The sequence below is a fragment of the Bos taurus genome, chromosome 4 (genome assembly GCF_002263795.3).
Source record: "Bos taurus isolate L1 Dominette 01449 registration number 42190680 breed Hereford chromosome 4, ARS-UCD2.0, whole genome shotgun sequence".
Lineage (NCBI taxonomy): Eukaryota > Metazoa > Chordata > Mammalia > Artiodactyla > Bovidae > Bos > Bos taurus.
Window position 1 is genome coordinate 42,432,609 of NC_037331.1, and position 24,084 is coordinate 42,456,692.

General features: G+C 36.8%; 1 protein-coding gene across 13 annotated transcripts in view; it reads left to right on the plus strand.

The window, feature by feature from the left end:
- Positions 1-24,084, plus strand: part of MAGI2 (membrane associated guanylate kinase, WW and PDZ domain containing 2) — a 1,467,480-nt gene that overhangs the window by 637,146 nt on the left and 806,250 nt on the right. Inside the window, exon 1 of one of the 13 annotated variants that reach the window (XM_059886046.1) lies at positions 1,413-2,280. The exons of the other annotated variants lie outside the window; for them this stretch is intronic. The gene's annotated coding sequence lies outside the window, so the exon portion shown is untranslated. Of the gene's footprint in view, positions 1-1,412; positions 2,281-24,084 lie in introns of those variants that run through there. 13 annotated transcript variants of the gene reach the window in all.

Consider the following 24,084-nt stretch of genomic DNA (forward strand, 5'->3'; position numbering starts at 1 on the left):
CCCACTTTCTCTCTCATTGCCTACCTTTTGCACATCCAGGGAAAATGATGTGACACCACAGCCAAAAGAAGAAAGACCAGGAGACAAGGTGGAGGGGGAAAAAATGGATAAATGCAAAATGAAGATATCTAGTATAAGAGGGAACAATAAAGGTGAAACAGCACCTAGTTTGGTTATAAGAGACTAAAATGAAATGCTCTGTTTTTACCCTACAAAAATGTAGGTCTTCCTAAATTTGCCTAAGCCTGCTTACTTCTCTGAGAGTTTTTTTTTTTTTTTTTTTGGTCCAATGTTTTGGTGTCAATTTTGGTAACACACAGTGAAGCTAAATTTTCAGTCAGCATATAATTTATTTTAAAAGCCTAAATAGGATCTTTTCCGTGCAAGATAAAGCTTTTAAGATACAAAACAGACAAGAACAGTGGATACCTGTTCCTCATTTCATATCTATTGCTGATTGGTGTTTATGGAGGGGACAGGGTGTATTTCAGTCCCAGCAGTAAATGCAGCCCTCCCCTGACATCACTCTGGAGAGAATGAGAGGCTGTTTGTGTAAGGGTTCAAAATGTTATCTTTTGAGGCAGGGATAATGTTATTCTATGTCAGCTCTTCCCTTGTTTTCTTTTTTTGCTGAGGCATCAGTATCACCATGCTTTTGAAATTCAGGATGGGGAACATGTGTATACCTGTGGCGGATTCATTTTGATATTTGGCAAAACTAATACAATTATGTAAAATTTAAAAATAAAATAAAATTAGAAAAAAAAAAAAAAGAATCTATTCATGGAACATCAAAGGCCAAATAAGAGATTCTTCTTCTGATACTTGTTCTCATCAGACTTGTTGATTCTCCTTCTAATTACTTGTCTTTAGTTTTAGAAAGTACTTTTTATCTAGAGTTCTCAAAATAGATTATTTAGAGATTATCTCATTTTTATTTTCAGTGTTTCTAAGAGCAGGATGCATAGTAGAGATGGGAGAGATATTCTCCATTGGATATCAGAAACTTTGAAATAGGAAGCTAGGTGGTAGCAAATGTACTCTTCAGGGTCTAGGTCTGTAGATCATAAAAGTATTTTCAACACAGTACAAGGGTAGCACAAGCTTTTCCAGTTGTTTCTCTATTTGTGCCCTGAGCTACTGCTATATCTACCTGGACATCCTCCTGTCAGGCCTGCTTGATTGGCAGGGAGGGAGATGCTACATTTATTACATTTATTTTCTATGTTCAGGCAAAAACATTGAAATAGAGAAGGAAAAAGTTATTTGCCTAAGAGCAGAAATTACTCATTATTGAATCTAGATTCTCCAATAGGAAACTATTGATTTCTGTCTGCTCTAGTTTTGTCACTTATTTTTTACTTTCACATTATTATTATTGTTATATTTTGTCTTTTATGATGGTCCTTTGAGATAAGCTAAAGTAGATGTCAAAGAATAAAGCCAATTAGAAAGAGTGTGTAAATAGTAAAATGACTGATTCTTTGACCCTCCTAAGAAAAAGAGTCATGTTTACAAGTTTAAAAGAATTGTTCAGCTGGATGATTCTAAAAGTATGCAGCCTTGTTATTAACACTGAAAAGTTTAATTACATTTCATTATACTATACTAGCTCCTCTTAATTGCTAAAAAGGGACTGTGAAAGCAAAAACAAAAATGCCTAATCTCTGGAAGCTAGATTTTCCTCTCTGCTTTGTAATGTAAATGTGCCTGTGTGTATATTAAAATTCACACACTCCATCCATCTCTCTGGCTTTTAAAGGAGGGGTCACCTGACTTCACCTACAGCGAGCCGCTCCCCTCCCTTTCTCAGAGAAAACCCAAAAGTGAGAGACAGGCGCCTACGGAACACAGGTTCTCCTGCTGAGAGATGTAAATGACCCCTACAGCACGGGAATCCAATGAGGTTGCTGGTGGGGGCTGGGGAAAGAGAAACCGAGGGAGAGAGCGTAAGCTCGAGAGGGGAGAGGGAGAGAGCCAGGGAGAGGAGGAGAGAGAGAGGGGGAGAGAGAGAAGTGCTGCATGCTTCATCTTTGAGAGGAGGGGAAAACAAAAGACCTCAGCGGCAGTTTTGTGTTACTGTGTCTGGCTTAAAGAAGAAAATTCTAGACATCCAGGCTGACAGAATCAAAGCACAGCTGAGACTCCTTCTATCAAGAGAATTCTGTGATCTGAGAATGGGTTGGATCAGTACAGGTGGTCTGAGAAGACACTGATGAGGACCATGGAAAGGTGGGAGAGGACGTGCGGCTTCCCTGCTTCCTCTGAACAGAGCTCTAGGTTAGTAAGCTGAATCTGCCCCAGGTCTGCTTAGATATCTGTATGTGAGTATGTGTCTGTTTTCTATTTATAACCTCAGACCCTTCTGCTCCCCAAGCCCTGGGTAGACAGTGCCATGTTCCACCAGATGTGAACCTAAACTTGATTTGACTCTCACTTCATTTACCAAATGCCTCTCGTGTGCTTGCCGAGCTTTTGTTTAATACAGCCAGTGGAGAGCCATCATGATGTCTCTTTCCTTGTGAGTCAGAATCTGTGTTTCAGCCCTAGACTGTCAGGTGGCTGTTTGGAGAATAGTTAGCATTTTGCTCCTGAAAGCTGCAAATGCATAGTGTAGGTTATTGTGAGATGTAAACAGCAAATATATGCTGACTTGGCATTTCTCATAATGTCAGAATAATTCAGAGATATCTGACTGCATTTGCCTTATCTCAATTTCCCACAAAATTGAGTTCAAATATAATAAGTTTGAAATGGCACCCTACCAACAAAGGCACACGCCAGGTATTCTTCCCACAGAGTGTGTTTTACCTCTCATTGGAGTCAAAGCTTAAAAATCAATTTGGTGGGGGGGGGGGGGGGGCTGGCTTTGAGGAAACAATACAATATGCTGTAATTAAAATAGGTGCAAAGCCATTTCAAAGTGGGTACAGATGTGTGTAAAACAAACACATAATTTCTTCCGTTCCTTGTCGTACAGATAGAGTGTCTTTTGTTCCAGCATGTGTATTTTCTTGTGTTTTTACAAAGAAAGCATTGCCTGTGCTTTCTGTGATAGCAGACTTGTATGCCAGTTTGTCATTGTGCACTGGTCAAGAATCCGCTCTATTCTGAAGTAAACTGTCCAGAGGTATTAGTCAAGAAGCTGGAGGAGGGTGGGTAGTGGAGAGAGCTGGTTTCTTTCTCTCTCTTTTTTTTTTTTTTTGACGATTAGATCAGAAGTGTCTAATTCACATGATTTTAAGAGGACATGGGGGAAGGCATTTAGTTTTGAATAGGATGCAGATCTGTGCCATGCAGTTACCAAAGAATTTATCAAGAAGATGCTCAGAACAGAGGGAATCTGATTTGTAATGGACTCTTTGAGAAAATGTTCCATGAGGGTGACTGGCTGGGTCGCTTTTGACCAAATTAAGATGCGCTCTGGCAGTGCACTAGCAGCTGTGAGCTGACATTTTCTTGTGAACCTAGTGAAAAATGGCTCCATATCTCTCCTCCCGTCCTGAGGAGATGGTCTCTCTGAGTTGTCGAGCCTTTCCCCAGCGTGATTCGTTCTTATGGCTGTTTTCTGATAGGAACGGACTGGCTTATGGTTCCTTTTAGTCACCTGCCTTTTTAAATCTCGGTGTGAATGGGGAGTGGGTGGTCACGGTTTTACTTCAAGTCCAAACTACCCAGCAAGGCCAGCAGAAAATGCCTTTCCAGGTTTCCATTTTTAAAAGGGAGTAGATTTTATTTCTTTGGACACAATATACACTTTTTGTTGTTGTCAAGAGGGCTAGTCAACAATTTCACTAAGAAAAGACGCACACAAGGTGTGACACTTTGCATCTGGACTCTCCGCCCGGGAGGTGACAGGTAAAGACACAGGGCTACTTGTCTATCACCCATCTCTGGAAAGATAAAGGTGCCCTTTGCTTTCTAACCATTTCCCTGTTTTTGAATTGGGATCAGTTATGCAAGGAGAAAGCTCGTGCCCTAGAGTTAGAACGCAGGGAGGAAGTGTATTACAGCCCTGTACTCCACACGCGCTTCTCAAGGGACCCTGGTTCTGATCAGGGAGTAGAGGTGGAGGTGCCAGGCAGCACTCCGCCCGTTCATTTAGGATTTGGTCTGTGGACGCTCCAGTCCGCAGAGGCAGAAGGGCCTTTAGCTGAGAGCTGTGTGTTTGACGGGCGGGCTGGTAAAGAGCATGTGTTGTTTGGGAGTGTGTGAAATTGGTTGTTCTCTAATATATAGCATTCTAAGATGCTTCTGTGAGTAGGTTCGTGAGGAAGGGGTTGGGCTCTTCATGCTTTACGCAAGAAGTACAGCACTGTCCACCAGAGAGGACAACAGGAGAATGGAAAATTGTGTAATACTGTGTGCACTGTGCAGAAAGAATAATTATTTAAATTGTATGATAGTTCCCTAATTCCAAAAATTTGCAAGAATTACAGGCTTCCTGAAAAATGCAATGGAGTCATTTCTACATTATGACAAGTTAGACTTCTCGTACAATAATTTTAACAGCATTATGGGAATAGCTTCATAAGTACTTTAGATACTAAACCACTTGCTCCACTGAAGAGTGTCCCTCTTAGGGTTTGCCTCTTGGACACTTCCATAGGATAGGAGTCACAGCACAGTTTTGTTTTTTGTTTTTAATACAGGTAGACAATTTGACTGTGGTACGTAGTATACTTTGGGGAAATTGATGCAATTATAGTTGAACAATGAACATAACAAAGATAGTACAATGGAAACATGAATTTCAGTATTCATGGGAGGATTAGCAAGGTCACTCTTATATATTGTTAATGATTACAGGTGAGGGGGGTGGTTTACCCTGAGAAATTTCAAATGTCTAGTATAAAAGAATCATGTTTGTAAAACTAATGGCATAGCTCACCAGCTGTTATAGAAGCTGAATGGTACTGATGTTTAAAGCAGATAATACGTACATACAGAAGAATCACAAACCTAAGGAACTTCCCACCTATGTAATTTTGTTTTTTAAAAAAGGCAAAATAACTATAAAATAGAAGCAGTTCATGAACAGCATCCATTAAGGGAAAGAAAATCTAGGACCAGCATGAGATTTTTGCAGTGAGATGTGTGTGATGCCCCAGTGACTCTCAGCATACCAGTGAATTCTTAATGTGATCTAAAAAAGAAAAATCCACATGTTGAAGTAAGTTTCAGCATGTCTGTATTTTTATACCTTCATGTTTAGAAAATAGTAAATTTCCTAAGATTGAAATTAGTCATCATGTCGTACCTGTGGCATAGAAAGGTAAAGTTGAGGTGAAACACTGAAATTTCAGACAAAGCTATTTTTATGAAATATTTTGGAACACAAAGCTTCTAACTTTCTGACAGTATCTTAAGGAGTAATGGCCTGCTTTCTAATGTCTATTTCTCTATTTCTTTTAGAACTGTACTACCCTAAATTCCATTTCCAGTTTTTGAAAGACTTGGTGGGTGACAACATGATATTAAATAAGTAAATGTACAAAAAGAGCCTCTGAATTTAAAATATTCTAATTTTATGTCTAATTTTAGGTACGTTTCTCCTCCAAGTCTGTCATATCTTCAGCTTTTACTCTAAGTCACACACTTTGTGGCAATCTCATTTCTAAAGATTTCAGTTTTTACTCTGAAGATAGATTTTTCATATAAGTGGAAAAAATAAAAGCATATTTCTATTTGACTCCATTAGGTGGTACCTTAAAAAAGGTTAGAATCTACTTATGATCTGAATTATCAGTTCAGATGATTCATAGATACCAGAAGTTAAAGCAACTACTGTATATTTCAAGACTATCAAAACTTATAAAATATACTAAATATACAATATGGTGGCTAATTCTTTGCCTAGTTTTTATCTCAAGGGTGGCTTTCTGTCCTATAAGCATATTTTTCCAAAAGCAGTGCATTACTCTGTTTTCTCCCATAGATTCCCTATCCATTTTCCCAGTTCACACAAGGAATATATCTAATTTAATGAAGGCAATAATGATTTTAAAGATCTAATCAAGGCGTTTGAAAATTTACTGTTTACTTTATGAGAGAACATAGTCAAAATAGCCTTTTCTTTTCCTCATCAGTGAAGCAAATCAAACTTTGGAATCTTTAAGGAAACTAACAATGACATGTATTATGAAATAGGAACCTCATTTGCCAGGCAGTCAGCCAATGGAGATGCAAGCTTAATTGATTACTTTAATTGAAGCACTGCGGATCAGGAAGTTCCCATATTAATAGGATCCCAGCTGAGATTCCAGAGTCAGCCACTCAACTTGTTCATCTTTCTCTTCTCCCTAGGGCTGGCACTGGGAGAATAATACATTTAATGAAAACAGATCACCTTGGCTATAAGATCATCTCTAATACAGACCAGTGTTTGCAAGCATTTCAAGTATGTTTAATATTCTGTTAGCTTGAAATTTCTGTGATGTTTTCGAGCCGATAACAGATTCCAGATGACTTTGGAAGTCACTCAAAGTTTTGCTGGAGTGAGAGGTCTTGACAATTACTGCCCACAGACACACAAATCCAGCCCCATAGGAAAGACAGGGATGAGAGCCTTCTCCGGCCCACAGAGTACTGAGCCTTCTGAGTCCTTTCGTTCAAAGACAGAGAAAGCTCAAATGCCAACCTAAGGAATTGCTGGCCAAATGTTTAAGGATTCTCAGTCTTGAATTCATACCACTTTTTAAGAAGAGTTTTCCTTTAGTTCTTGGAAAGCTTCACATTTCCTCCTACCTCAGGGCCTTAGCACATGGTGTTTCTTCTGCCAGAATACACTTCTGAGCTATTTTCTCTCTCTGACATTTAATTGGCTATCTTTATTAAATGTGCTCAGGGCTCATTATTTTTCTTTATTATACAAAGAAGTTTTTTAAAACTATTAGTTGTATATTAAATCATTATTTGATTAATGCCTCTTTCTACCAGGAGTCAGGACCTCCTAAAGTCGGGTCTAAATTCATTTTGCTCACAGTAAAATTCCTCAGGTATTGTTAACCCACATGTATGTGTGCACTAAACATTTGTTAAATGAATGAATAAATGAATATTAAAGACACCAATACTAGTGTACAGACACAGTGTGGCTTTGGTTCGACAACGAACAAGTCCCTTAATTGTGTTACCTAGTTTGGATGCCTGACAGGTGAACCGAACCATAGTATTCCCAGTCTCCCTCTGTCAGGCTTTTCTATCCGAGAAAGAACATTTGAGTACTATTACGAAATTTCAAAATGAACCTCACCTACCACAGGGTGTTCGTAGGGCCAGTCTTAGTCAAAATTGTGGTTTGTTGTCTTCTGTGTTACTCCTTCTAAAGTATCTTTTTTCCCCAAATTTACTGATAGCATCCTTTGCTTCCAGGACCTTCCAGGTCTCATTTGACAGTGGCTATACCTTGCTAACTAAGCTGCTAATTAGCTTGTGAGCTGTGAAAATTTTCCTGTGGTATGAACTCTTCTAGCAGTGTTTGCCTTTTAAACAAAGTTGTCATGAACTGATTAGTGCTCTGCTTATTAATATGAGGGATTGTAAAACAGAGTATAGTATGAAGCTTGCCTTTGGGGAGCTTCTTTTCAGCTTTGGAACTAGGAAGACAAGAAACAATTGGTGACTCCTTGAAGAGTCTGTAATCAGTAACCGTATTTTGTTGTACAGATATTAGTAAAACTGAAGCATATAGAAAAGGATCTGTAAAAGTGGAACTTCAAGAGGACCTCTAATGATAGGTAATACCCAAATTATCAGGGAGGTAGGATAAGAAAATTGTAACATTTTAGGAAAAACTGGAATAAAAATGTTTAAAGGTATTTAGCACAAGGTGTGTTAACGTCCTTGTAGACGATACTGCTCATGTTTGTTTTCCTGATCAAAGGCAAAAATACCTTCTATTCAAGAATTCATCAAGCTTTCATGCACTGAAGCCGTAATCTTGAGATCCTGAGCATTGGGACTTATATACTGAATTTACTTCCCATTACACCTTGAAGTACTCTTTCTATCTAGGCATTTAAAAGTAATCTCAAAGAAGTTTTGTGTCAGAGGTACTTTTAAAGATTCCTTTAGCAATATTGATTACTTTAATTGAGGTTTATTGAAAGTGCTCAGTATAGCTCCCTTGTGGTTCATGTTCTATAAATACATCATCATCTTATTGATATATAGTAGAGATTTCATTTCATTGCAGTCAGCCTAACACCTTGTAGAAACCTTACATTTACACCAAAATGTAAAGAGGAAGCATTCTTTTCCTCTGGTTTTCCACAGAACTGAAACCATAGAACTGAGTAAGAATCACTTTCGAGTGTGTTTTTAGTAGTGTAAGTCTGTTTCATTTGAAGGGTCTCTCTGGAAAATCCTGAAAAAGAATGAACATGCTAAGAATCCAGAAAACATCAAGGTGCATACACCAAAAAAATTAGAGAATTAATATTATGTGATTTTTGAAATAGGACAATTTTGAAATAGTCTAAAACTAGTTTTCTTATGAATTTTTTTGATATAAACAGTTTCCACTTTACTGGTTGGATTTAGTTTAGGTCCAGGAATGGCTAAATCCTATGAGACAGCACTCTGTTTAGTTTTTGGGCTTTCCTTGTTTAGATAGAGATGTTGAATTTTTTTAGTGTGATTCAGGATATACATCTGTTTAAACAATGGGGTGCTTTCAGTGACCCCTTCTTAGCCAGTGCTATAACATGCTTCATGAGTAAGCCTTCACGTGTGGTCCTTCAGGTACCTTCAGTGATGTGAACGAGAGAGAGAATATAAATCCTTCTTTTGAGATATCATAGATTGCCCCCTCCACATATCCATATGTGTTACTCTTTCAGTAGTCTTAAGTTAAAAAGTTCAAAGTTCAAAAAAGTTCAAAAGTTCAAAAAAATGAAATCTTTCCCTTCTCTTTTATTTCCAAAGAGAAAACATAAAAAAGAAGCTGGGATTGGCTAGTAGGTATATGAAGTTCTATTTTGTGTGGATCCCCGGGTTATGATATTTCATTCCTATTATATATACAAGTCTTCATATGGTGCTGCATATGATAACTTATTTCCTAATATATAGTTGCTACTCTGGGAATCATGTCTTTCCTTTATTATTGGTGTATTAGACTTTAAGAACAGTGATAACTAGCTCCATTATCTAATTTAGGTGATAAAGAGATGGTATTAGACTATTACTATATCTATTACTATTTCATATCCCCCAAACCTGAAAGAACACATTTAACCATGACTTATGAATGGCAGGCCTTTGATGAAGTTATCAGTTGTTCATTTTCCACATTTCTTTCTTTCCAGTCCACAGAATTCTTTATATATGCATTTGCTTGAATTAAAGTCTGCCGTAGAATCCTGACTTTTTCTCAAACTGGTCTTAACAAATGTTGGCGCCAAACTTATCAAACCATATCACATTACTTTATGCCCATGCGATCTTTTTTTCCCCACTGTTAGGAGTGTTCTTTTACAAATAAACACTGATTATGGACCCAGATTTATAATACGTTCCCTGATGTCTTCTCCCCTGTCCCCTTCTCCCCGTGGGAAAACTTTATCAGTCCTTATAATCACACACACACACGCATGCACCTACACTCTACTTTTCTGTTAACGTTTCTGTTTCTCTCATCAGCATATACTCTCTGAAAACAGTTGGATATTTGATTATCTTCCTATTCCATTGCATAGTAGAAGATGTAACATGTGATTAATGTATATTTTAGTTATGATTTAAAGAAGCTGATTCTCTTGTCCACATCACAGAAGGAGTATAATGTGTGTTTATGAGATTAATTGGTTTAAAGTCTTCATTTGTTTTAATCATGTGTCTTTTTAGTCAGTTTTACTAAAGCTGAAGATAAATGCTAATCATACTAAAAATCACTACATTGTTTTTCTAAGAAATTATGAAAATTAATAGTCAAATGTGAACAATGAGAGGTAGAATTAAAGGAAATTGTTCTAAATAGTTTGATCTGTGAAAAATTAACTCTGGATAACATCCATGAATCATGTTAGTCTTGTTTTTCCAAATCATGTTTGTCCAAAATAATGTAGAGAACTCTCCCTCAGTGCTCCCTTATACCCATCTACTACTGCAATGAAGACAAGTAAATGGCAACCCATTCTAGTATTCTTGCTTGTGAAATCCATGGACAGAGGAGCCTGGTGGGCTACAGTCCATGGGGTTGCAAGAGACTGATACAACTTAGCAACTAAACCACCACCGTTGCAATGAGGAGGCAAAGAAGAGATATCATACCTTTGCATAGAGCTTTGCTGTTCTGAATGTGGTCCATAGGGCAGCTACCTCAGCATCACCTGGGGGTTTGTTAGAAGGAAGAATCTTGGACTTCATTCACCCCAACCTATAGAATTAGAATGCACACATTTGAACAAGACCATAACTGCTTTAATTCTGCATTAATGTTTGAGAACCAGCCTACAGCTGATCTAGTAATTTGGGGACAGGTTGTGAATATGGAAGGTCATTTCTTTTCTCAAGCTTTGTAATGGAAGCAACTGTCCCTCCAAGTCACCCATCCGTCTGTGTCCTAGAAAGAGGAGGAAATGAACCTTATGAGAAGCTAATATCTTTCTTCTTCTTTTTCCCAAACCAACTTCTATTATGTACATTGGGAAAGCAATGAAGTGTAGCAGGAGACACTAGAATTGAATCTGGTCCCTGGCATATGTTTGCTGTATGAAGTTGGACAATTTCCTTAAACTTTTTAACCTTATTTCCCTCTTCTGTAAAGTGGAAATTATAATACTTATTGGTAAGATTGTTTTGACATTAGAGATAGACATGAGGAATTATTTCCTATAGCATACTTGCCTCATATTAAGCAATAAATAAATAGAAACTATGGTTGATGTTGCCTTGCCTCACTTTCCTCATGGATCCTTCTTGACAGCAGAAATGTAATTTCTTCTAATGCCATCTAAGTGTTTGTCTCAGGTGTCTTTTGGAAGTGGACACTGAGAATTCTACCTGGTTTGCCTTCCTGCTACTTGATTTCAAACAAACAAGCTAAAGAACTTCATGTGCTTCTCTCACATATACACTTACATATTGGAATAAAATGCCCCTGGAGATACAAAGCAAAAAAGGAAACTCATATTCTTAATATCAATTCCTTCTTCTAATAAAGGGAATGTTGGTTACATCCCAATAATATTGTCAAGGAAGGTTAGTGTCAGAATTTACTAGGGAAAGTAGGCATTTCATTAGCTAAGATAGAGAAGGAATTTAGCATGAGAGCAGAAGAATTAAAATCTATTTGCAGGCCTCTAATTCTGAGAACTGCCACTACATGATAATTCTGTTTTTAATCTGGGTGGAAAGTTTAATATTGGAGCTTCTATACCATTATTACAGTCCATTACATTATAAGTTAACAGTGTTGTCTTAAGAATATTATATAATGAAAAAAAGTGCAGGTTATAAAAAGCAAATTTTCACAGAGAAATTGCACAAAGAAATCTTTTATTTTCTGAAAGACTTAACTTGAAAAAAAATTTAAAAATTTATCTGAGAAAATGTGTGATAAAAACTCCACACATAAACTTATACATTAAGATAATTAGCCATTGTCAATCTGCACATTATTTTATCATAGCAATATGAAAGAAAATAGGGTTTTTTTTTTGTTAAATTAGCAATTTTGGTCACAACTTTATGTTAGCATCATTGTTTCTTACAACTAGTGAGATTATCGCAATGTGGTATTCAAGTTTTCACATTAAAGTGAACATTGTCATGTTAAATTTTAACAGTCACAACTGGAGAGAAAAACAAGGGACCCTGGTTAACTTTATTAACTTTTGGTTACACAAACCTTAAAGATCTGACACAATGCATGTACCAACCATGCCTGAAGAAGTTTATCTCGTTGTAACTTCATTAACTTCAGCTAGTTTTCTTGGTTTTAAATAAACTTTATACAGTCATTTTAGTGCTGTATGTCTTTACCTAGAAATGAATGCATGATTAAAAACTAAATCAAGCCATTTAGCTTTATATTTCTATAAATACAAAGATAATTTATATAGATAAATTTTAGAAGATCAAATTTAAAGTAAAGATAAAAGATATAACCAAGAAAATGACTGAGTCAAGTCTTGACAGAAGTGAGAGAGCTACCCATGAGGAAGTTGTTGTTTAGTCCCTAAGTTGTGTCTGATTCTTTTGTGACCCGATGGACTATAGACTGCCAGGCTGCTCTGGTCATGGGATTTCCCAGGCAAGAATACTGGAGTAGGTGCCATTTCCTTCTCCAGGGGATTTTCTGACCCAGGGATCAAACCCACATCTGCTTCATTGGCAGGCAAGTTCTTTACCACTAGGCAACCTAGAAAGATATAGGTTGGAACATAGGTTTGAGGGCTTCTTATTTATGCAAGAGGATCAGTGAAGTAGGCAGTTGGATGTAGAGTCCTGGAATTCAGGAATGAGGTCCCTGATGAAGTGTACATTGGGTTTAACTGCTCATTTGTGGAGCAAATGGAATCTAATGGAATCATTCAAGGACTGAGTACGAAATGAAGGAACATTTTCCTTATTGAGCACTGGTTTACATTTAATAGTTGGGGAGATAAAGGGGAATCAGCAAATGAAACCAAGAAGTCACAGAAAGACAGAAAAAAAGACAGAATTGTGTCCTTTAAGCCAAGAGAAGCATTTCAGAGCATGATCAGCTGTGTCAGATGCTGCTAATTTGTTATGGGAAATGAAGACTTTCTGATGTCCACTGGTTTTGGTAACACGAAGAGTTCAAGAGAAGATAAATGGAGATAGAAAATGCAGGTGATTAAGTTTGTTTTGTTCTTTACTATAAAAAGAAGATAAGAGACAGGACAGTTGCTAGAGGAAAAAGAGGGCTATAGGCCGGATTTTTTTAAGCTAAACAAAAAAATTTTAGCTTGTTCGAATTAAAAATAATGATTCAATAGAGAGGAGGAAACTGACACATATATACATGTACAGAGAGAGAATTTCAGTGTCTTTAAGTAGATGTTAGGTAGGGGATGAGATCCACAGTATAAAAGGAGAGGTTAGTCTTTTCAAGAGTACAGACTATTCATTCATATTAGTAGGAACAAATAGCACTTAAGGACAAAGAAGTATTTAGGTGGGAATCTGCTGGTGAGAGCTTCTGAATGTTGGTGGGAAGATCTGCTGGTGAGAATTTCTGAATGTTCTCTTCTGATTTTAGCAACTTCTCAGTGAAGAAAAAAAACAAGATTATGGTGGAGGAGGTATCAGAGATTTTGAGGAAAAAATCAGAAGTCTGAAAGTCTAGAGTAGGAAAGGACTGGTCTAGATGGCAACCCACTCCAGTATTCTTGCCTGGAAAATCCCATGGACAGAGGAGCCTGGTAGGCTGCAGTCCATGGGGTCACGAAGAGTCGGACGCGACTGAGTGACTTTATTTTCACTTTTCACTTTCATGTATTGGAGAAGGAAATGGAAACCCACTCCAGTGTTCTTGCCTGGAGAATCCCAGGGACGGGGGAGCCTGGTGGGCTGCCGTCTGTGTGGTTGCACAGAGTTGGACATGACTGAAGCGACTTAGTAGTAGTAGAGAAACATAAAGTGATAGATGGGTAGCATTAAGGTCCACTTGAAATTAATGGTCAGTTTTCCACAGACACATTGCACAATATAGGTAAGATGTGGAGAAGACAGAAAATTGGATTTAATTAGGGTTGTGTGTATGATGAAGCAGGAGGAGCAAGGGAGTCAAGGTGGGTTGCATTAAAAGGACTATGCTGATAAATGAGAGAATTTAAGCTGGGTAGAGAATGAAGTGGGATGAGGACTGTGAAATCTGAGTGGGATCAGAAGATGGAAGATTTCGGTAGGCTTGAAGGGTTTTGAGTTGGTATTGGAGATGTGAGGAATCCCACTGTTGTCTGTTTAGAAGTATCTGATGTCACATTCTTCCATAATACTCTCAGGGGCAATGATGTTCCATTAAAGGTGTCTTTTTAAAAAATATTACCCTCATTTTGTGCAAACATGTCTGCCAATTGCATATATTACTACCCATTTTCACTAATTGGTCAATTCTCTAAACAACTGGCAAAAAGCAAGTACTGATGTTGCAGCTGCTGCTATGTTTCAAATTGACGCAGGAGAGAAAAAACAACCAAAAATATTATATGAGATAATGATAGAATGAATACTTGTTTACAGTGTGTAATTATGAATCCATATCATTGATACTGCAAGACTGATACTTGAGTTTACTTTTGTATTGATAGAAGCCCTGCAGTCTTTACAATAATTATTGTGGGAAATGATTTATGCATATGTAAAAGGACCCCATACTTGCATTCCCACTTGGTTGGTGGAGCTCTGATCCTTCTGCCAGTCTTTTCCTGCAGGGATACTTGGGCTCTGTTTGTTATACTCTCCTTTGGCTAGGAAGCACATCCAGCTGACAGATTTTTTTGGAGAAGTATTGTTCTCATGCCTGAAGCTACGTGTAAGTAACCACAGGCTCATGGGTCCATATTCTTCCTATAGAACCCTGGGGCATATTCAGTTAGATCACAGTTATTACAATTCTCAGACTTTTAAGATTGTGACATGGAATATCATGGTGCTTATGATAATAAACAAAGTAAAAAGAATATTATGAGAAATGTAGCCCTTTATTTTTGTAACAGTGGCCTGTCTCTCTGCAAGCAGACCAATTGGAATTGAGTTAAAATTTTAATATAGGCTGCTTAGTCAGATATCTTGATTTGTCATCCATGTCGAATTGTGACTGTATAGTGGAACAAGCCAGGATCTTGTGATGTTCACAGTGCAAGATTTTGGTTATAACTGGAAGCAACATTATTTTAACGATATGTAATTCCTGGGTCTTTGCTAATGTCAAACTTGTTTGCTAAGCTGAAATGTAGTCCTAGAAGGGAATACATACATTTGAATGACCAAAGAAAGATTGGCCATTGAATAAAAAACACTTCAAATTTTACATCAAACTATAGACCTTTGTATATGGTACTTATATTCATTGCAAAACCAAGTATTAAAAGTTCCACAAAATGTATCATCAACTGATACCTGAAATTATTTTTTCAAATCAGCAGATTAATTTCTTTACACTGTTTGTGGATCAGACCTTCAAAGATGTGTAGAAACACAAGTCTTTTGTCATGAAGATATGCAGATGCCCTAAAATTGTGATTTTTGTTTTCACATATCCTGGGTACTTTTTGTATCTTCAATGAAATATACATAACCATAGCCTATAGACTCTGAAACATGCTTAAAAGTGAGATCAAACAAACATTTTCATAGATTAAACTTTTCCGTTAGAAATATAGTATATGTGAACCTATGCTTTTATATAAAGGAACAGTTGAAATGCCCTAATATATGTTTTTACAAAAACCACATGACACCAAATAATTTTCCAAAGCTGTCATGGTAGTTACCTGGGAATAATATATTTTAGCATTGGAGTAGATTAAGGTTTTGTACATAATCAGTACCATATGTGTTTAATCAGTACCAAGGCCAGAACTAGAATCTATGACTCCTAACTTCTTGTTTATTTTTTTTCCATATTTAGACCAAAATTTGGTTTTTATTTTTTATTTATTTATTTTTTTAAATTTTATTTTATTTTTAAACTTTACATAATTGTATTAGTTTTGCCAAATATCAAAATGAATCCGCCACAGATATACACGTGCTCCCCATCCTGAACCCTCCTCCCTCCTCCCTCCCCACACCATCTCTCTGGGTCGTCCCAGTGCACCAGCCCCAGGCATCCAGTATCGTGCATCGAACCTAGACTGGCATCTTGTTTCATACATGATATTTTACATGTTTCAATGCCATTCTCCCAAATCTTCCCACCCTCTCCCTCTCCCATAGAGTCCATAAGACTGTTCTATACATCAGTGTCTCTTTTGCTGTCTCGTACACAGGGTTATTGTTACCATCTTTACACATGAAAAGATGCTCAACATCACTCATTATCAGAGAAATGCAAATCAAAACCACTATGAGGTACCATTTCACACCAGTCAGAATGGCTGCGATCCAAAAGTCTACAAATAATAAATGCTGGAGAGGGTGTGGAGAAAAGGGAACCCTCTTACACTGTTGGTGGGAATGCAAACTAGTACAGCCACTATGGAGAACAGTGTGGAGATTCCTTAAAAAACTGGAAATAGAACTGCCTTATGATCCAGCAATCCCACTGCTGGGCATACACACTGAGGAAACCAGAAGGGAAAGAGACACGTGTACCCCAATGTTCATCACAGCACTGTTTATAACAGCCAGGACACAGAAGCAACCTAGATGTCCATCAGCAGATGAATGGATAAGAGAGCTGTGGTACATATACACAATGGAGTATTACTCAGCCAATAAAAAGAGTACATTTGAATCAGTTCTAATGAGATGGATGAAACTGGAACCTACTATACAGAGTGAAGTAAGCCAGAAGGAAAAACACCAATACAGTATACTAACTTCTTGTTTAGTGTGCTTCTCCCAACACAATTACAGAAAGTTATTCTTGAGCTCAGCATCATTTAGTGTCTCCTTTCTCTGATAGAATCATATCCTCTTAGAAAAGTGTATATTTAACCTTCAGTCTTCAAATGCTCTGCTAACTTAAATAAGAGGATTTTTAATATAAATGATATTGCCTTTGTCTCCAAAGGTTGAATTTCAGCACATGTAAAAGCATATTAGGTGTCGCAAAATACATTTTTCATAAAAGAGACCATCAATCAAGGTGCAAAAAAAGCATGTTAGAGCAATGAGGGGCATTACAGAAAGTAACTTGGTAATTCCAGTATAACTGGATGGATGTTGTCACTTCAGGTGAGCTTATGTGAAATATCAGGGTATTTACCTTCATTCTGTGGTTTCTTTAAATTTGTTTTTCAAAAAGGAAGATGAATGTAGTGATGGAAGCTAACACAGGGAACAGAATTGATTAGTTTTAAAGCTGTTTTAATCTGTTTATTGATGGACTTAGATTTATATTTAAACATTAGATCGAATTTTCCAATTAATTTCACAAAGGAGATGCTTTTTATAATGATTGCCCAAGTGTGCTCCCTGTTTTGTGTCAAGAATATCTAATATAGTAATACCAACAAGTGATGCCCTTAAAACCAATGCTCACTGCTAAATATCACACCATTTTAGAGCTTTGACAAGTCCTGAAGAGTGTGAGGTGTATTACTCGAAATCATTTTAATTTAACATAGAAGTGATCAGCAGGTCCATGTAGTTCACAGTGGACATTTGAAATATCATTTGTTTTCTTTGGGTTTACTATCAATAACTACTTGATTATTAATTTTCAGTTTTCTTTTCATATTTACCTGCCTATTTGCCATTCTGTGTGCTCTTCATTTCTTCCTAAATATCTAAGTTTCTGCCAAATACCAACTCTGTTTGACTGAAGAGCTTCCTTTACTGCTTCTTGTGGCATAGGTTTAGACACTATGGGTGACGGTTTCCTTTCATTTTTGTATGTTTAGGAATGTTTGTATTTCACCTTGAATCTTGAGGAATATTTTTCCTAGGTAGAAAATTGTCATTGGACAGGTACTTGTTTTTCTTTCCACAACCTTTCATTTTTAGCCTCCCTTTTTTTTCTGATGAGAAATTAACTATAATTTTTAACATCATTCTCTTATGTATAATGTGTCATTTTTCTTTGGCTTCTTTTAAGATTTTCTCATAAGGATTTCAGAAATTTGAGTAATTTGATTTTTTTAAAAAAACAATTTTATGTATTTTTGGCTGTTCTGCATCTTTATTGCTGTGTGGGTTTTTCTCTAGTTGCAGAGAGTGGGGGCATCTCTCTAGTTGTTGATGCGGGCGTCTGAATGCCATGGCTTCTCATGTGGAGTGCAGGCTGTAGAGCACAGGCTCAGCAGTTGTGGTGCACAGGCTTAGTTGCTCCTTGGCATGTGGGACCTTCCCAGATCAGGGATCCAACCTGTGTCTCCTCCATTGGCAGGATTCTTTACACTGAGCCACCAGGGGAGCCCTGATAGATTTGAATTCTTTAAAAAATGTTTTTGCAGTTTTCTGAGCTACTTGAATCTATAAATTTGTATCTCTTATCAAATTTGAGAAACTTTAGTCCATTATTTTATTATTTTAAAATATTTTTTCTGTCCCATTCTTTCTTCTCCTCCTATTAATCTAATGATACGTATGTCATATCTTTTAATATTATCTCATAGGTCATAAAAGCTCAGTTTATTTAATACCTTTGTCTTGTGACTTCAAATTGAATACTTTCTGCAAAATGCAGCCAGTGAATTTTTTCAGATATGGAATTTTTCACTTCTAGAATTAATTTTTTTGTTTCCACTCTGCTGAGATTTATCATCTGTTTACTTATTATTATTGTTTTTACTTCTGCCTTTGAACATAATTATAATATCCACTTTAATTGTCAGTTCCATCATATGTGCTATCTTGTGGTGACTTTCATTGATTTCCTTTATTGTTGAGTGTGGATGACTTTTTTTTTACCTTTCATTTATTTGTTCTATCCTGGATATTGCTCTACATTCTGAAAAGTACATTGTCATGCTTTTCTGAAAAGTGTTTATTTTTTGTTTTAACAGGTGGTTAATCCTGCTGAAATTCCAAAATGTGATACATGTTCAAAAACAGATATATTCAAACTCTTATCTACAGTGGATGACAGCTGAAATTTCTGTTTAGTCTTTTCAGCTTTGATCAGGCTTCTTGGACTCCACCCAGACATAGATAGTTCAGAAATTAGCCAGATATTTGGGCAAAATTTGAAGCTTCCTTCTGTGACTCTGTCCTTCCGTGACTCTTTCCAGATGAGAAAGATAAAAAGAGACCTTGACAGGTGGGATCTAGCTTGAAACTAATAGGTAGGACTTTGTGTTGCTAGGAATTAGCCAAGTACTAACAATGGGCTGGAGTATTCTACTATAGAACATGCAATAAAACAAAACTCAGAACACAAACACCAAGCAGGGAATTCTGTTACTATGATGCATCAAGACAAAAATAAGATCACACTATAGTCATGTCTAAAAACAGACAAAACAGGAAAATTATCCAATCCACAAAAAGACTAAACTTGCCCTCTGTGGCAAATATAATTGATTGCCACTTTTTTAACAGTCTCTAGATAAATACTAAGAATTTCCTCCACTTTCTAACACTTTCTAAGAATCTCGAGCAAAAATCTGCTTTCTTGAACTGTTCGCAAGAGAATATAAAATAAGCCCCAATTCTAGAATATATAAGATTCCCCATGGTTTCCCTTGAGGTGTGTTCTCATTTCTGAGCCAATAAACCCAGCTTTGTTCACCTGGTCATCTTGGTTGAAGGGAAATGACTCAGAATGTTCCCCTTTACTTCCCAGTGTCTATAGTAACCCCTAAATCTGACCTCTGATTTTTATAGCCATAACACAAAAGAAATGGCCAACTTCTGGCCGATGCTGTGTGTGTCTGCCCTGAGGCAAAACACAGTAAAAATCTTCGGAAAATCATCAGTATTATTCTCTTTTTTTATTTTCTGACTACTTTTGGTTTCTTCCCAGTGCCTTCACAAAGTCGTTTATTATAGTTTGTCCAGAGTTTATAGTTGTAATCTCCACCAAGCTGTCCTAATATGAATTACTTCTCCTTTATCAAAAGTAGAAATTTGTTTTTGTTGTTGTTGGAAAATATCACTTTGTGTCAGTAATCTGTTACTACATTGAACACTCTTTTGTGATATTACAACTTAGTAGTCCCCATCACACTGCACTGAAGTGAGTAGGCATTGAGTTACTAAACTAATAAACTAATCTAAATCCTGAAATTTGGGAGGGCCATATAGATTATTTAGTAAGAGACTTGCTGAATTTTCACATTCCTATGTTGGATAGTAATCAAAAGACTTGTCCAACCATACAAGTCCAAGAGTTTGTCCTTTTCAAGATCTAATTTTAGAAATAATATAAAATTATCACGCATCACATCATTATAATAAATGTATTGATTGATCTGCAAATATGTTACTAGAAAGTAACATGGAAAAGATTTGTAGTCTGTGCTTTTGAGAAGATAATTTGTCAATGAAACAACAATACCTTGAAATAAACTTGATGTGAACATTAATTTTCTTAAAAATTTTCTGAAGCCTTATTCTTTTTTTTTTTAAATTGTCTTTTTTTTTTTCTTCAATTGGAGGCTAATTACTTTACAATATTATAGTGGTTTTTGCCATACATTAACATGAATGAGCCGTGGGTGTACATGTGTTCCCCATCCTGAACCCCTCTCCCACCTCCCTCCACATCCCATCCCTCAGGGTCATCCCAGTGCACCAGCCCTGAGCACCCTGTCTCATGCATTGAACCTGGACTGGTGATCTGTTTCACATATGATAATATATATCTTTCAATGCTATTCTCTCAAATCATCCCACTCTCACCTTCTCTCACAGAGTCCAAAACACTGTTCTATACGTCTGTGTCTTTTTTGCTGTCTTGCATATATGATCATCATTACCATCTTTCTAAATTCCATATATATGTGTTAGTATACAGTATTGGTGTTTTCCTTTCTGACTTACTTCACTCTGTATAATAGGCTCCAGTTTCATCCACCTCATTAGAATTGATTCAGATGTATTCTTTTTAATGGCTGAGTAATACTCCATTGTGTATATGTACCACAGCTTTCTTATCCATTCATCTGCTGATGGACATCTAGGTTGCTTCCATGTTCTGGCTGTTAAAAACAGTGCTGTGATGAACATTGGGGTACACATGTCTCTTTCACTTCTGGTTTCCTTGGTGTATATGCCCATCAGTGGGATTGCTGGATCATATGGCCATTCTATTTCCAGTTTTTTAAGAGATCTCCACACTGTTCTCCATAGTGGCTGTACTAGTTTGCATTCCCACCAACAGTGTAAGAGGGTTCCCTTTTCTCCACACCTTCTCCAGCATTTATTGTTTGTAGACTTTTGGATAGCAGCCATTCTGACTGGCGTGAGATGGTACCTCATTGTGGTTTTGATTTGCATTTCTCTGATAATGAGTGATGTTGAGCATCTTTTCATGTGTTTGTTAGCCCTCTGTATGTCTTCTTTGGAGAAATGTCTGTTTAGTTCTTTGGCCCATTTTTTGATTGGGTCGTTTATTTTTCTGGAATTGAGCTGCAGGAGTTGCTTGTATATTTTTGAGATTAATTCTTTGTCAGTTGAGAAGCCTTATTCTTAACTGTTATGTATCAGTCATTGTCTTATTTCTTACGGGAATCAAGTACATTCTTTAACTCTATCATTTAAAGTCCATTGTGTTTCTCCATTGGAATAGATTTGTCCGAGTTCTGTCTAAAGAGACAAATCTTTTAACATTATTTACTTTTAGAATCTTAGTATAATTTGTGAGTAACATGCATCGTTATTCATATAGACAAGGCAAGGATTTAGAAATACTTCTGTGTCACTGGCCATTGGATTATATTGATGCGTGGTTAAAGTCAAAGGATTTACTATTTTTTATAATATGTGTCATATGTCAGTGCTAAAATTTTTATAACTTCTTTTTGAAAGTGTGAATATTGCCTTTGTGTGTGTGCCGTGTGTGCTCAGTCACTCATGGCTGACTATTTAGAGCCTAGCCTACTAGGCTCCTCTGTCCATGGAATTTTCCTGGCAAGAATACTGGAGAGGGTTGCAATTTCCTACTCCAGGGGATCTTCCCAGTCCAGGGATTGAACCCTTGTCTCTTGCATCTCCTGAACTGGCAGGCAGATTCTTTACCTCTGTGCCACCTGGGAAACCTGAATATTGCCTTTGGTAAGGGCCCAAATTTAGTACTACCCCTGCCCTGCAGCGTCAAACCCTCATCTCCAGTACTCACAGTCCTCTTAGCCTGCTGTATATTTTTTTCAAAGGACACATTCTATTCTACTATACTATATATTTAGAATGTATTTACTATACACACAGACACACATATACTCTGTTATGTTTATGTGTATTGTCTGATTCTTTCTTCCAGAATGTAGGGTTCACAAGGTCAGGGATATCTGCTTGTCGTGTTCATTAGTTATCTTGTGAGACTAGGACAGTATTTGGCATGTAAAAGTTTATATATATATATATATATATATATATATATATCTGAAAGGAAATAGTTTATATAAACCACAGTTTCCTGGGTTATTAATAAAACTCCTTTACATCTTTATTTGGAAGAGGTAGTAGGAAGTGTCCCATTCCTCTTCCTCTCTCTTTTCCATTTAAAATATCTGCTATAGTCATCTACATAAAGCACAGCTCAGATCTTTTTTAATCTTCAAAATTGTTAACATCTCCCCAGTGTCTATAAAGTGAAATCCAAATTCCCTAGCTGGCATTTGAGGTCCTCTATAGTCTATCCTGCTTCTGCCAACTTTATCAACCAACGCTCCCCTTCTGTTTCAGCTCTTCTAATGTGATCTTTGGGCTTGCTTTCTCATCACCTTGTTTAAATGTCTGTGCTGCGGCCTACCCTGATTATCTCATTTAAAACAGGATCCACATTCCCTAGCCTCCTTACTCAGCCTTATTTTTCTGCATTACACTTATCACCTTCCAATGCACTGTATAATTTACCTACTCATCATATTTGTTTTCTATTTCCATCCTAGAATATAAACTCCTTGAGAATAACGATTTGTGCCTATTGTGTCCTCTGTAATAACATCAGTTTTTAGAATAGTCCCCAGTCTCCACAACTAGGTTATCTTTTTCCTTCACTTAGATTTACCTTCCCTGAAATCCATGTTTCTAATTGTAGTCTACCAAGGCCTTCCTTAAATGCCAATTCTTCTGAAAATCCTCACTTCTCCTGAGCTCAGGTGGAGATAACCACTTGTCCTCTGATCACTGGTAGCATTTAATCAGAAACCACTTTTATATCATTAAAAATATTTTATTGCTTGTATTTTTTTTATGTGTGGGTCTTATCTCTTCTACAACTGTTCCTTAGAAACAGGTTTCATCACTAATTCATCTGTACAAACTCAGTAGTACCTACTTCTGTGTACATCGTAAATGCATGACAAATATGGGTTGGGTAAATAGCCACATGCATTTCCTACTACATCACTTTCTACCCAAGTATAAAAATAGTATATTTTGAATTATGCCAAACCCCAGTGAAAAGGAATTTTGATTTTGAGCTTGATTATTTGTGGGGAAATAGAATTATGTCTTAAACTCAATGGACTGGAAATATCCAATAAGAAAAAATGTATTTGATATATTTGATTTCCTATTCAGAGCCTAGAATAAGTTCTATCATCGGCATTTTCACTTCACAGTAATTTCCTTCTTTCAAAGCATTTGTGTTTTGCCAAATTAGTTTACTCACGAACAAATTCCTGTCAAGTAACCTGGAATAGTTCATAATAGAATTAAGAAAAATATAATTAAAGACACAAAGAACATGGGGTCAATATCAAGCAACATATATTTGGATTTACTATCATTTGAGTGCTTTTCTCTTCCATACAATGTCTTGGCATTAATCAGTTACTTTGTGTTAAATACAATTGGGAGGAATGCTAAGACAGGGCTGTAAGGTTATAGTACTGAGAGCAAACTTCAGGAGGGTATTTTCTTTCTTTTTTTTTTTAATTCTCAAAATCCAGACAAAAGCCTCTATCACTGGATTATATTGATTTCAAAGCTGTCTCTTAGTCATTTGCCTTACATCTGCTGTCAGTTAATTTAAAAAATTTTTTTCTCCCTTTTATTTTGTATTAAAATTCCCTATTTTAAAAGTCAACATCCCTCACCCCTCACTACGGCCTTAAGGAGGGATGATTTTCATACTTGTTTTTAGGGGAATATTCCCTCCTCCCTTCACTCCCCGCCTCTTGCCCTGATCCCAGCCCCTCCTCCTCCTCTTAGTCTCCTTCTTCCAAAGTAGGAGGTGGAGGAAAAGGAGGAGACAGAGGAGTCAGCAGAGGAGGAGGAGGAGGAAAATCTTCCTAAACCCTTGAGGCAAAAGTATTCTCAAAGTAATCAAAACTG